General features: G+C 43.6%; 1 long non-coding RNA gene across 1 annotated transcript; it reads right to left on the reverse strand.

Moving 5' to 3' along the window:
* Window positions 1-61: 61 nt before the first annotated feature.
* Window positions 62-4,288, reverse strand: LOC107750831 (uncharacterized). The gene is made up of 3 exons (XR_001641188.1): window positions 4,145-4,288; window positions 3,799-3,882; window positions 62-1,131 (listed from the first exon to the last, which is right to left on the reverse strand). It is a non-coding gene; the product is annotated as an uncharacterized LOC107750831 (long non-coding RNA).
* Between the last annotated feature and the right edge of the window lie 9,254 nt (window positions 4,289-13,542).

Here is a 13,542-nt window from a genome sequence, read left to right on the forward strand (position 1 = left end):
TGAGAGAGAGAGTGTGTGTGTGTGAGAGAGAGTGTGTGTGTGTGAGAGAGAGTGAGTGTGTGTGTGTGTGTGTGTGTGTGTGAGTGTGAGATTGTGTCTTTGACACACTCTGGTATAATATTTGTGCATGCGAGTTGATAACATGTAATGCAGTTTATAAAGACGTTTCTTCTGTACCCGTTCAGGATCTACTTATGGACACTCGGCGGTATATTCATATAATGTTGTGTTTAAATGGAATTGTTAGACGGTGACAAATGGCTTTTCAGACAGAGTGAACACGTTTAAGCTTTATTGGATCATTTAAAAGCTGACATCGTGTTAAACGTCTCCTGACTGAATGCTTCCGTCGGTATGAAGCATCTCTGAAACCCAGCAGACAATGTAGCTGTAGTTTAACAAACAGATCTCTACACTGTATGCCAGGTTCAGGACCGCATCAGTCTCGTCTCGTGCTCGTGTTGGTGGTTTTCCTCCACAAGTCTGGCGTTTGCTGTAGTGTTGTGAAGCGCTGCTCAATCACGGACTGACGGCCATCAGAGACCCAGTAGCCAGATGTAGCTGCTGCTGGAGACAGGACCTACACTGACCACTGAGCGAAGGATGGACGTCTGCGTCGCTCTGCTCCTGAGATAACGGAGTTAACAAAACAGACATGATCTCACGAAGGGAGACGAGTTCATGGGACATGTGTAACTGGCGGGTCGTTCAGCGCCAAAACAGGTGCATTAAACTCAGCCGATTGTATAATAGCCTGGAAGTGAGATGTGGCCTGGAAAATGAGTTCAAACAGACGGCGCAGCCTCAGGGGCCGCCGATGGAAAGTTAAACAGGACGGAAAGCATTCCAGATTAGGAGCGCTGACTCATGTGTTTGCAGCAGGGTGCGAGACGTCACTCTGGAACCTGAGCTGCAGCTGGAGAGAAACACACTTCAGTGGAGAACCTCGTCCTGCTGTCCTTCTCGTTCTGTCACACAACTGACGTGTGACGCTCTTTTTCCTCTCGGCGTCTCCTGTTTCCATGATGTCATGTGACACCAGTTTTCCGTGATTTGGCAGAAAGAGGCCTGCTGTCGTGATGATGCTGGATGGCGCTCGCTCGTCTCCTGCTCTCTAGCGACCTGTGAACTCTGGAGATGTGAGAGGACGGAACGGGAGGTGTTTAAAGGGGTCGTATGATGATGCTAAAAAATAGCATTACTTTATGTATTTGGTGAAATGCAATGTGTTTATGCAGTTTAAGGTAAAAAAAAAACACATTAGGACAAGACCACGGGAACCAGATGAGTCCTCTGCACAATCTGACTTTGCTGCGGCCTAGAATTAAACTGCTGGTTCGTCTGGCCAGAGGAGAACGGCACACTATTTCCCTGTTTAATACTGTAAAGCTGCTTTGACACAATCTGCATTGTAAAAAGCACTATATAAATAATGGTGACTTGACTTGACATTATTTTCCATAAACCGTACACACAGGTCGTGTTAACTGAAAAATTTCCTTCATTAACGGAAATTTTTTAGCAGTGAGGGAAAAATTTGAAGGCCGTCCGTCACTTTGACAGATTACACTGAGAGTGATCTACTGTAATTTATAACTGTAATTCCCGGCCCGGTCCAGTGTGGCAGCAGAGCGCCGGATCATCAGCTCCAGAACAAACATCAAACTGTCACCAGTCTTTTCCATGTGTTTGAGGCGAGTACCCAGTTTAAGCTACAGCAATCTATCACACCACATTAAAGAGCACCAAAACTGTATTTATTGCTTGAATTTCTTAATAAAATGGACAGAATTTGAAATCTGAGACGGTTTCATATCAAAAGTAATGAAGCACAAAGCTTAGCCTATTGCGATTTATTGAAGGTGCACTATATGTACTGTTCATTCATCAACTAAACGGCATCGATTGGGATTTAAGAATCGATATTGGTTCATAAAAATGACAATCTATATAAATCGAGAAATCTTTTCTTTTTCTTTTTTTTTTTTTGTTACCCAGCCTTAGCATATTTAGTTGTTTTTATTGGCCTCCGCGGTCACTGCAGGGTGTGTGCTGAACATGACAAGTGATGCTGTCTCTGTTCATCGGTTCTCTTCATAAATAAATAAAGCCTATATACTTGTCCTGTAGGTTCATTATTAAAAATGAAAATGTGAACAAAAAAGCAATTAAATGTTATTATAATTAAAATATGAAAATAAAAATGACGGGTAATAGATTGACGGAATTTTTATGACCTTGTCCGTCAAAATCTAACGCAACCTTTGACCGTACATTATTGTTGCTCCTTTCTGAAACGCGTAGATTTTTACGAAGCTCATGGTTCTGAAAAGCGAGGTGTGCTGTGATTGGCCAGCTATCCAGTGCGCTGTGATTGGCCGAATACCTCAAGCGTGTGACGGATATGTTACGCCGCTCACCATATTTGGAAACACACAGCGTCTCCACGACAACAATACTACAGCGAGAATAAAAGTTACGCCTTCTTTGCGTAAACATTTGGGCGGAGTTATGCAGATCTTCCCACATAGTGATGTAGACATGTGGGGCGTGTTTAAACGAGGCATTTTAGGAAGGCGTGGACGAGTCTTAACTTCTATAAACAATATCTCTTTGGATTTGAGACTTTAGTCTTTGCAACTTCAGGGATCTTATCTATGCACAATCAGCTTGTAACACTCCAAAGACAAAGGAAAGCTTGAAATCGCATCATATGACCTCTTTAAGCTTTAGGTGAAGCAGGGTACGATCTCTCTCTTTCTTCAGTCGGCGTGTGACCCGCTGCTGTTGTTGACTGACTCTTGAGCGCTGATATCGAACAGGAATCGAGACCTGACTGTGTTTCAAGAATAGCCTCTTCCAGCACATCTCTGATCTTACAGCTGTGTTTTAACTGCTGATAAAAGCAGCAGTGGGAAACGGTTGTGTCACATTGTAAGGCGGTGTGTTGAGTTGTGGTGTCGTATTTCACTAAAGACACAGAGATGTGGATCTGACCAATCAGAGCGCTCGTCCAAGCAGCACATTCATAAAAGCATGCTTTACCCTTCACCCACATGCTCTCGCTCTCGCTCACTCACCCGCCATTACACAGAGAACGAGGACAAACACAATGGCCACGTCTCAGACTCTCGCTGCTTACAGACTCTGAAACTCAGATCAAGCTCAGATGAACACATTAGGAAGATGTTTCTTTTAGCTGCTGTAACTGGTCACCATTTCTTAGACGTTTCACATATTTTGCCATTTACTGAAGAGTCCAAATATTTTGGGTATCCCTCAATTAATATGAACACATTTATTATATGAGAATTAGTTGCTAATTTAAAATGGTTTCTAGAGTGTAGTTTAGCATGTCTGACTGCAGGACGCGCCAGTTCATGTCAGAACTGCTCATGAGCTTCATAGGATTGCTGAAGAAGTTTCTCTTGATGGACAAACGCATGAGCGGCAGATGATCGCAGAGATCCTTCCCTGCTGTGGAAGCTATTTCATAACCTCTTCGAATGGACCGGCGCTCTGTGTGTGTGTTTGTGTGTGTGTGAGAGAGAGAGAGAGTGAGTGTGTGTGTGTGAGAGAGAGAGAGAGAGAGAGTGTGTGTGTGTTGAAGGTATCAGATGCTCTTTCTCGTCTGTCAAGATGACAGTAAAACGGCCTTTTTTCTGTTCCTCACTTCGCTCTCGTTTCTCTTCTTCCCAGCTTTTCTCTTTCACTCTTTCTCGTCTGACCCTAAACCTGTTCCTCGCTGGCTGTCTTGAGTCGGCAAACAATTGCACAATCAAACGTGACGTGAGATACCTGTTTGCAAACCTGCTGTTTTCCACTTCACATGTTCTTTCTCTTCTTTCCCAGTGAATCCGCTCTGTCTGTCAGGAAGCAGTGCTGGAATGAAAGCATGAAGAAGCACGTTAAGGTTAGTCTTTGGCATCCGTCTTGAGTTTAATGAGTAATCTGCTTCAAAGGCAGGTGCTGTCAGTCCACAAGCACTCCTGTTTTCAGCAGCACTCGATGTCTTTTGCTCTACATTAAATACTTCAGCACACTTTATCATATTTCTCTGTTTTTCCATCACAGTAATGTGTCACATTGTATCTGCCTGGCACAATAAAACCATGATGACTTTGCAAAATGTAGCAGTACTCACATTCGTGCAGCGGAAACCTCTCATCTGCCTTCATTACATCTCCACCTTTCTCTCTTTCTTTCGTTCCTCTCCTCCAGTTTCCCCTCATTCCTGATCTGTTCTTCTTTCCCCTTTTTACTCGCACGCTGTAATCGAGTCACATGTTGCCGGTCGACCTTTTTAAAGAGGGGCGGGAGCTCAGGTGGGCAGTGCCTCTTCATTCTGACCAATCGTGTCAGAGGGGCGGAGCTTACTGTGGCTTTTCCTCAATGGGAAGGTCAGAGGCTTCATTCATTGAGAAGCAAAGGAGTGTCATGTGCTGGAGAAACTGCTCATTTACAACGAGAAGCGAATTATAACCTTATTCTAATACAGGAGGCAGAGTAGAGCTTGCTGGTTCATTAGACAACCGTTTCCACTCTCAATCTGATTCACTAAATCAGGTTTTCAGCAAAATGCCCTTCATATTTTAATTGTGTAGAAACCATTTTATAAAAGCAGTAAGACACTTGAGGTGCTGTTATATAGTCTTCAGCTGTATTTACAAGAGATCTCAAACTTTAATGCTTAAACGTCTATAGTCACACTGCAAAACAGGCTTATCTTAGTATTTTTGTCTTGTTTCTAGTCAAAATATCTACAAATTCTTAAATTAAGATGCTTTTACTTATTTAGTCTTGTTTGTAGGGGACAACTAAATTAAGTGCATTTTGTTTAAAATAAGTCAAATCTTGTTTTAAGAGTATTCTACTTACCCTACTGGCCGATAATTTTACTTGTTTTAAGCTAAATGCACTTAATTTAGTTTTTGTTTTTTTTCCTGGAAACGAGACTAAATGTCTTGTCATTTTTCTTATCTAGTAAAAGCATCTTAATTTAAGAATTTGTAGATATTTTGACTAGAAACAAGACAAAAATGCCTTTTTTTGTTCGTTCAGATCCAGCTTGCATGCAGGATGAGTAGCTGTAGTACTGGTTAAGTTAGTTTATATCTGTTAGATGGTTTTCACAAACGGTTCTGGTGTAACATCTATAAAATGTCTCCTGTGTTTTGGTGCTAATGGACGCTTCATCACAGCTTCAGCATGATTCCTGCGAGGCTGCTGTAGTCTGTGGCTCTGTGTGGGCGACTGCGTCTGTGTGTGTGTTTGCTGAATATATTTACAGAGATGCGCTCAGATGCATAGTGTGGACTAATATGACTCAAGTGGCCGTTTGTGGGCACTATTTCAGATGGTGGGAAATCAAAAGCTTGTATTGTTGTTCCAGATTAGTCGTAAACAATAATTTGAGTCGCTTATGTCTTCAGAACTGCAGTCAGTCTATCAAAAGTGCAGCAGGTTTCTACAAACCATACTTCTTCAGCCAGTGTAAGTATAGTGTATGTATTCACACAAACATATTCTTGTCTGGTCTTTTTCATCCTGATGGGTTTCTTCAGCTTACTAAAGATTCATTTCTACGGGATAAATCTGTTCAAAATGTTCAGAGAATCAACATGGTCAGATTTTAAGATAATTCGTTATAAATGTTGCCATATCTAGCATTAACCGCTATTATGAATGCATTTAGGCCACAGAATTCAGCAACACTTTATTTTAAGGTGTCCTTGTTACACGTTATATGTACATACTATTATAATTACACTTAATTATGCTTAATTACATGCAAGTAACCCTAACCATATAGTAAGTACATGTAGGTAATTAATATCACTCAGTACTTACATGTATAATTACGCTGTAACAAGGACACCTTAAAATAAAATGTAACCCAGAATGCTTTTAAACTGATTTTCATCTACTGAATTGTCATAGAAAGAAAATATCACAGCTGATCATGCCGACGAAACTCAGTTATGATCAGGTGTTGATATTAGCTGGTTATGAGCTATGAAATGTACCTGAGTTTACGCAATTACTTAAAATCAAATCAAACATACTTCAGCTTGAAGACAGACTGTGATTGTAGCTGGTTTAATAAATGATTCATAAATAACTGTGTCGATAAGAAGTAGGCACACGGCTGTAAACCCAGCATTTCTACAGTGAAACGTTGACAGCATTTAAAGTCTGTTTCTCACTCGCCGAAGCATCCAGATGTGTAGAGGTCAGAGCTAGTTAGTGCACTAGTTAGACATCACAACACGTTAACCATCATGCGCTCAACAAACACAAGAGAACTCGACGAACCTTAGTTCCGTTTCCGGCGAGTTTAACCGAACGATTCAGAACCGCTACTTTAGTTTTGACATCTTCATAAAGCTGCTTTATCTACATGCGCCGCGGGTTTCTGTGCTTTAATAATAAACAGTAATGAAGTACAGAAGATACACGGATCTGAACGACGAACAGAAAGAAAGAAACACTTACCTTCATTCACGTGAAGGCGCCTGCTGAAACTAGAGAGAAAACACGCGAGTTTAAACTCTGATATTCATCTGATTGAAATATATCGATATATCCGTCAGTGATTTGATCTGGAGTGATCATCAGTTCTGCCAGTGTTTCATCTTCATCAAGCCACACATTAATCTGTGTTCTGTCTCTCGCAGTGTTTCCAGCTCCTGACTCTGGAAGCACAGACTTCATAACGTCTCAGATTGAGTGATGTTAATGCAGGTTATTGAATTAAAGAGTAAATACACACACACACACACACACACACACACACACACAGATAAAGACTCTTACCTGAGATGTCAGCACTAGCACGTATGATTCCATTTATTTTCCCCATTTTTCTTCTTTCTTTCACTGTCCTCTTTTTAAATTTTTTTCCTATGCTTGTCCTTTACTGGCATGATCTGAAGTGAGCTGCATTCTACATGCAGACATATTTCTCACTGTGATATAAAAATCTCTCGTTCTATTAAGCGTCTCTCTCTCTCACACACACTCTATGTGTTTCTTTCTCTCTTATTCACACAAGTGATCAATCGGCAGGCGGTGAACAGACTTAACTCCATATACCTCTCCACCCCCGTGTGTGTGTGTGAGCGAGAGAGTGTGTGTGTGTGTGAGAGAGAGAGTGTGTGTGTGTGTGTGTGAGAGAGGGAGTGTGTGTGTGTGTGTGAGAGAGAGAGAGAGTGTGTGTGTGTGTGTGTGTGTGAGAGAGAGAGTGTGTGTGTGTGTGTGTGTGTGGACCCCTGCCTACACACTCTCTCAAGGGCTCTCAGCCCCCAACACACTCACACTCAGAATACATATACAACAGCACATTTACACCGACAGCCGCCCACGAGAGCACTTCCATTCCTACATCGCCGTCTAATGGAGCCGCGGCGGCCCAAGCTAATTATGTTTCACCCTCCATTAATTAATAGAGGCATTATCTTACACGGGCTTTAATGCGTTTGGATGAATGTTACACCGGGTCGTGTCTAATCGCTGACTGTCTGTAGCCCTTCGATATCAGACTTGGCATCCGCTCCTCCTTCAGACCGAGCGTTACGAAGTGTCAGGATCATGGAGGTCAAATCACATTAGAATAAATTAAGTGCTTCTGTTTCACCAGAGAGGCGTGAAGAGCGACGCCGGCTTCAACCTGCCAGCGGTGTTTCGCCACAGGACTAAATAAAGCAGTCGCAGTTAAGAACAGATCCTCTTTCCAGTTCTATAAGAGCTGAACTGAACGCAGATCTTTGGGTCATTGACTCTTTCCGGCCGTTAACCCAAACTGACTCAGATTGCATGTCAAACCGGTTCGATTCTTAACCTGAAATTAGTCTCAAACGCATTATCGACGTCCGTTTAGAGCGACACGACAGCGGCGGCATTCATTAGCATTCTGGTGCTGGTTAACAGATGAAAATGTGAGTGGGAGATGAAGAAAGAATGTGTCGCTCCACACTTCAAGACTGCAGGGGAGGAGAACTAGTCAACTTAGACTCGCTTTTAAATAATTACCAGCAACCCTGATAATGAGAGAGCGACTCGCACCATGCAGGCAGAGCTTTCAGACATGAAGACGGACAATATAAGAGCAGAAAGTGGAATGGAATCTGTCATCTCTCCATCTTCACACGAGCACAGACTGCTCTCTGAGTGTGATTTCTATAGATTGTTCCTGTGTGATTCTGGTTCTGCTGGAGGTTTCGCTGCTGTGATGGACACAGGGCTCCTCACACGGCTGAAGGGTGTCCTGTGTGTGTGTGTGTGTGTGTGTGAGAGAGAGAGAGAGAGAGTGTGTGTGTGGGTGAGTGTGTGTGTGTGTGAGAGTGTGTGTGTGTGTGTGTGTGCATACGGCCCGTGGGTGTCTGCGTGGGTGACTGTGTAGGCGTCATGTGAACCTGACTCACGGTTCAGTCTGCTGTAGAGGCAAAACAACACAATAAACACACAATCGCTGAAGCATCGCTCTGATTGGACCAGAAAAACAACTCAACAAATTTCCTCTTTGAGTGACACAATTACAATAACCATGCTAGCCACAAAAACGGGCAAATACATATTTTCTTTCACGTTTTTGCGTGATTGTTTTAAAGTTAAGACCAAAATTAACATTCCTAAGAAAAAAATGAAGAAAAGACGTCGTTTTTTCGTTATCATTCCTATTAGTAGTAGATGTGCTAGCAATATAATGTTACTTCTATTTTACTCAAATTAAAATTTTTTATAACTGATTTGTACTGATATTAATGACATGAATACTTGATGTTTTTTAATATGACCCCGTTTTGTGTTTTTTGCGGGGTCTGACGGTGGCAGCTTTGTCGGTTCGGGTGAATTCGAGTGTGTTTGAGTGAGGAATTATACAGGATTGTGTGGGCGTTCGCTGGCTGGAAGCCCATCGCTGCCTCGCTGTAGAGAATGAGAGCTGGCGATGCTCGCTTTATTCATCCCAACAAACTACTGACACGCAGAGAAGAGGAGAAAAAATGTTCAGAATTCACCTCGCTGACACGAGCCGCCGGTTCACATCGGCCGGAGACCGAATCTGTCGAAGCTGGTGCGGTCTGTGAGGCTCAGAGCCGTTTTCACTGCATTCACAGCTCAGAGGTGCTGCTGTGCTGAGTGGGAGGTTTGTCGTCTCGTGCCTTTGTCGCGCCGTGACCTTGATTGGCAGGAAGCTTCAGGCTCTCAAAGGTTCCTGCAGAAACCATGGCAACCCGAGTAGAGTAAAAGATGAGGCGCAGCTCAGGAGGACAAAACCCGTCCAGACCCAGTGCTGGGCTTCCTTCAGAGCGGCCGCATCCATCGCCATTACTGATCCTAAAAGAAAGCTCTAGAGCTCATGAGTGTCAGTGTTAGAAGCGTGTGCAGTTGTGGAATGGATCGGGTCAGAAAAGAGCGGCTCAGGAACTTTCCCTGCCGTCACTCAGAACCGCGAGTCCGTTTGGAGACGGGGCCTCTTTGTCGCCATGTCTGCGTGGCAGATCCCTGCAAACACGTGCCGTTGCATTTGAGCTGCTTACTGATACAAAGTGTTTACGGAGATTCCCCGTCGTTATGTTTCTAAATGTCATATCTGGTGAAGGCCCAAATTCAGCATGACACTGATCAGATGCTGACGGTCAGCTGTAACCGCTCTGGAGCGATTTAGTGTCTGTACGACTCGCCTATTGCTGATTGTAAAATAACTTTTCTGGTGTGTTTTCACTTCAAAGTTACTGGATTGAGTGCAGCAGCGAGCATCTCTCCGGGGCTGGAGTGTGTGCAGGCTGTGAGGAGACTCTGACCATAATGGAGGCCTTGACACCGTTCTCTCGCTTTCAACATTCTTTCTCAAGTCACAGCGTTTGTGAGCTTCGCCTGTGCTGCAGCAGCTGTGTCTGCATCTCTTCTTCTGACTCATGCACGAGTGGGCATCTCCTTTCTCTTCTGCCGGTCTATCCGCGCACCTCCTCACGCCACGCACCTCCTCACACTGCACACCTCACACCGCACACCTCCTCACACTGCACACCTCATGCCGCACACCTCCTCACGCCGCACACATTACGCCACACACCTCCACACTGCACACCTCACACCGCACACCTCCTCACACTGCACACCTCATGCCGCACACCTCCTCACACTTCACACATTACGCCGCACACCTCCTCACACTGCACACATTACGCCGCACACCTCCTCACACTGCACACCTCATGCTGCACACCTCCTCACACTGCACACCTCATGCTGCACACCTCCTCACACTGCACACCTCATGCTGCACACCTCCTCACACCACACACACCACGCACCTCCTTGCCGCACACCTCCTCACACCACGCATCTCCTCACATCACGCACATCACAGTGAGCTGAAGAGGGTTGAGAATATCAGCGTGTCATTTGAATATTCCGGTGAGATCCGATGCTGATGAATAGTCATGAGTTGCCGCCTCTGCAAACTGAAACAGAGAGGCCATCATCAAAGCCGCTGTGGTGCGAATCGCTCACACGTGTGCGTCGGGGTTTGCGTGTTCGGATGCTCTTGTGAAACACAGAAACTTGATGTTTAATGTCTTGAAAACAATTCTGAAGGATGATGTGTTTGTAATAAAAACAGACCCCAGCGTCTGTCCTGTTGACCGAGTTCATGTTCAGTGCCGTTTTTCTCACGGTTCTTTTCTTTTATGAAGATGTCAAAGCATTGTGCGTTTGTTGTTCCTTCACTTCTTCAGAGTATCTCAGGCTTAACCCACATCGCAAGAAGCACAAACTTAATTTCTTGGTAGCCTTTATTTGTCACCGTAAAGCACAATCCATCTGTTGTGTCGGGTGAAGTTTACATGTAATAAACCGCTACTGGATTGAGTAACGTGGGGCCGGAGCCCTAAAACCCCCTCAGGACCCGATTGAGACCAGCAGCCGTCCTGGAGCAGTGAACACTTATCAGTGAATGACGGATGTAAAGAGCTTACAGTGAACACTAGATCATTTCATAGTTCAATCATTTTAAAAACAAGAATCTGAATGCTCATCTCTCTCTCTCTCGATGTGCCTCAGGCTTCTGCTGCGATAGGAATCGATAAACACTCGTATATACGCTGACATGCCCCGCTAAATTGATTTGTGTTTATTTTTACTGGCAGTAGAGTGACCTCGTGAAGGATCAGCTGTTGCACCTTGGGATTGCTGTGTTTTTAGTTTAGTATGTTAAACGAATGGAGGCTGAGAGCGGTTTGAACCAGAACTTTTGCCAGGAACGGTGCAGTTGCCACGACAACAAATGGAGCAGCAGAGAGAGCTTGAAGAGGTCTTCACTAACCCATCCAGAACCAGGTCCTGTGTGTGTGTGTGTGTGTGTGTTGTATGAGTGTGTGTGAGATTGTATGAGTGTGTGTGAGAGTGTATGAGTGTGTGTAAGAGAGTGTATGAGTGAGTGAGTGTGTGTGTGTATGAGTGTGTGTGTGTGTGAGTGTGTGTAAGAGAGTGTATGAGTGAGTGAGTGTGTGTGTGTATGAGTGTGTGTGTGTGTGAGTGTGTGTAAGAGAGTGTATGAGTGAGTGAGTGTGTGTGTGTATGAGTGTGTGTGTGTGTGAGTGTGTGTAAGAGAGTGTATGAGTGAGTGAGTGTGTGTGTGTATGAGTGTGTGTGTGTGTGAGTGTGTGTAAGAGAGTGTATGAGTGAGTGAGTGTGTGTGTGTATGAGTGTGTGTGTGTGTGAGTGTGTGTAAGAGAGTGTATGAGTGAGTGAGTGTGTGTGTGTATGAGTGTGTGTGTGTGTGAGTGTGTGTAAGAGAGTGTATGAGTGAGTGAGTGTGTGTGTGTATGAGTGTGTGTGTGTGTGAGTGTGTGTAAGAGAGTGTATGAGTGAGTGAGTGTGTGTGTGTATGAGTGTGTGTGTGTGTGTGTGTGTGTATGAGTGTGTGTAAGAGAGTGTATGCGTGAGTGAGTGTGTGTGTGTGTGTGAGAGAGAGAGAGAGTGTGTATGAGTTAGTAGTAAATCAAGACTTCGCAAGTTCTCTTGTAAAAAACAAACAAACAAAACAACAACATGGAATAAATTACAGAAAGGGAGTAAAGAACTCTCAACATTAAGCTACTAAAAAGGTCAGTTTAATCTCGCAAAAACTCCCGTTAATAAAATATCTGACTACACTGCATTAATCTCTCACACTGCATCTTTGTTGTTTCTGATGAATGCAGTGCTTGCACGTATATACACCGCTTTTATTAGTATTATTATGATCGCAGCTGAGATGTTAAACAGCTGCAGTGCTCCGGCTTCGCCACCAGGAGGAGTGTGTGCTGCTCAGACGCTGACGCGACGCTAATGTTCCTCGTCAAACACCGCGTTTATAAATATGAATGTCGCCGTGGATTTTAGAGTACACACACTCTAAGATCAAATCTGTGCGTACACACACTTTATAAACGAGGCCCCTGCAGTTTCTGTTTATTTGACTTGAATGCGTTTGTTCATTGTTTCCAGACGAGGGCAGCAGAGTTTTAACAGATTAAACAGCCCAGTCCACAATGTCATGACTGGCTGCATGCAAATGGTTTATACACCTCTCAGTAATTATAATCCAGAAAGAATGTGGACAGTCTCTTTATAGACATGTTTATAGTTGTTAAACCATTATTTGAGACCATGTAAACCCTGGCTATAAAAGAGAAAAATGATGAAGCCTGCCAGTGTCGGTGTGATGGAGATGTGACATGATTATGACTGAATCACATTATTATTATTATTATTATTATGAACCCTAACAGCAGTCCGGAGAATCTGCATCTGTCTGTCAGGAAAGTAATTTAGACAAGTTTCACAGCTTCTTCAGTCTTACATTATCCTGTTGTTTTTAAATAGTTTCTATTTCTTTAAGGAATCATGTTTCAGCCCATTACCTGTTCAGGTACTTTAACTATTTATTGACATGATTTTGAAGTTCTTTGTCTTCGTACATTTATGAAGAGCAATAACAGAAGCCAGAAGACTAATTCTCCACAGGTTCCTCTGGATATAATGGGTTTTCAGTTTTCGAGTAAAATGAGGTTTGTGGTAAATATAAATGGACAATATTTAGATGTCTTTCTCTATGACATAATATTATACATCCGTAAAGAAAATGTGTTAATTTTTAAAAACGTATGTTTGTAATAAGTGACTTTGGAGTGTGTGTGTGTGTGTGTGAGTGTGTGTGTGTGAGAGAGAGAGAGAGAGTGTGTGTGTGTGTGTGTGTGTGAGAGAGAGAGAGTGTGTGAGTGTATGAGAGTGAGAGTGTGTGAGAGTGTGAGTGTCTATGAGAGTGTGAGAGAGTGTGTGAGAGTGTGTGAGAGTGTGAGAGTGTGAGTGTGTGAGAGTGTGAGAGAGAGTGTGTGAGAGTGTGTGAGAGTGTGTGAGAGTGTGAGAGAGTGTGAGAGTGTGAGAGAGTGTGTGTGAGTGTGAGAGAGTGTGAGAGAGTGTGAGAGTGTGAGAGAGTGTGAGAGAGTGAGAGAGTGTGTGAGAGTGTGTGAGAGTGTGAGAGAGTGTGTGAGAGTG

This window comes from Sinocyclocheilus rhinocerous, unplaced genomic scaffold (assembly GCF_001515625.1).
Source record: "Sinocyclocheilus rhinocerous isolate Xijiao unplaced genomic scaffold, SAMN03320098_v1.1 scaffold3529, whole genome shotgun sequence".
Classification (NCBI taxonomy): Eukaryota; Metazoa; Chordata; class Actinopteri; order Cypriniformes; family Cyprinidae; genus Sinocyclocheilus; species Sinocyclocheilus rhinocerous.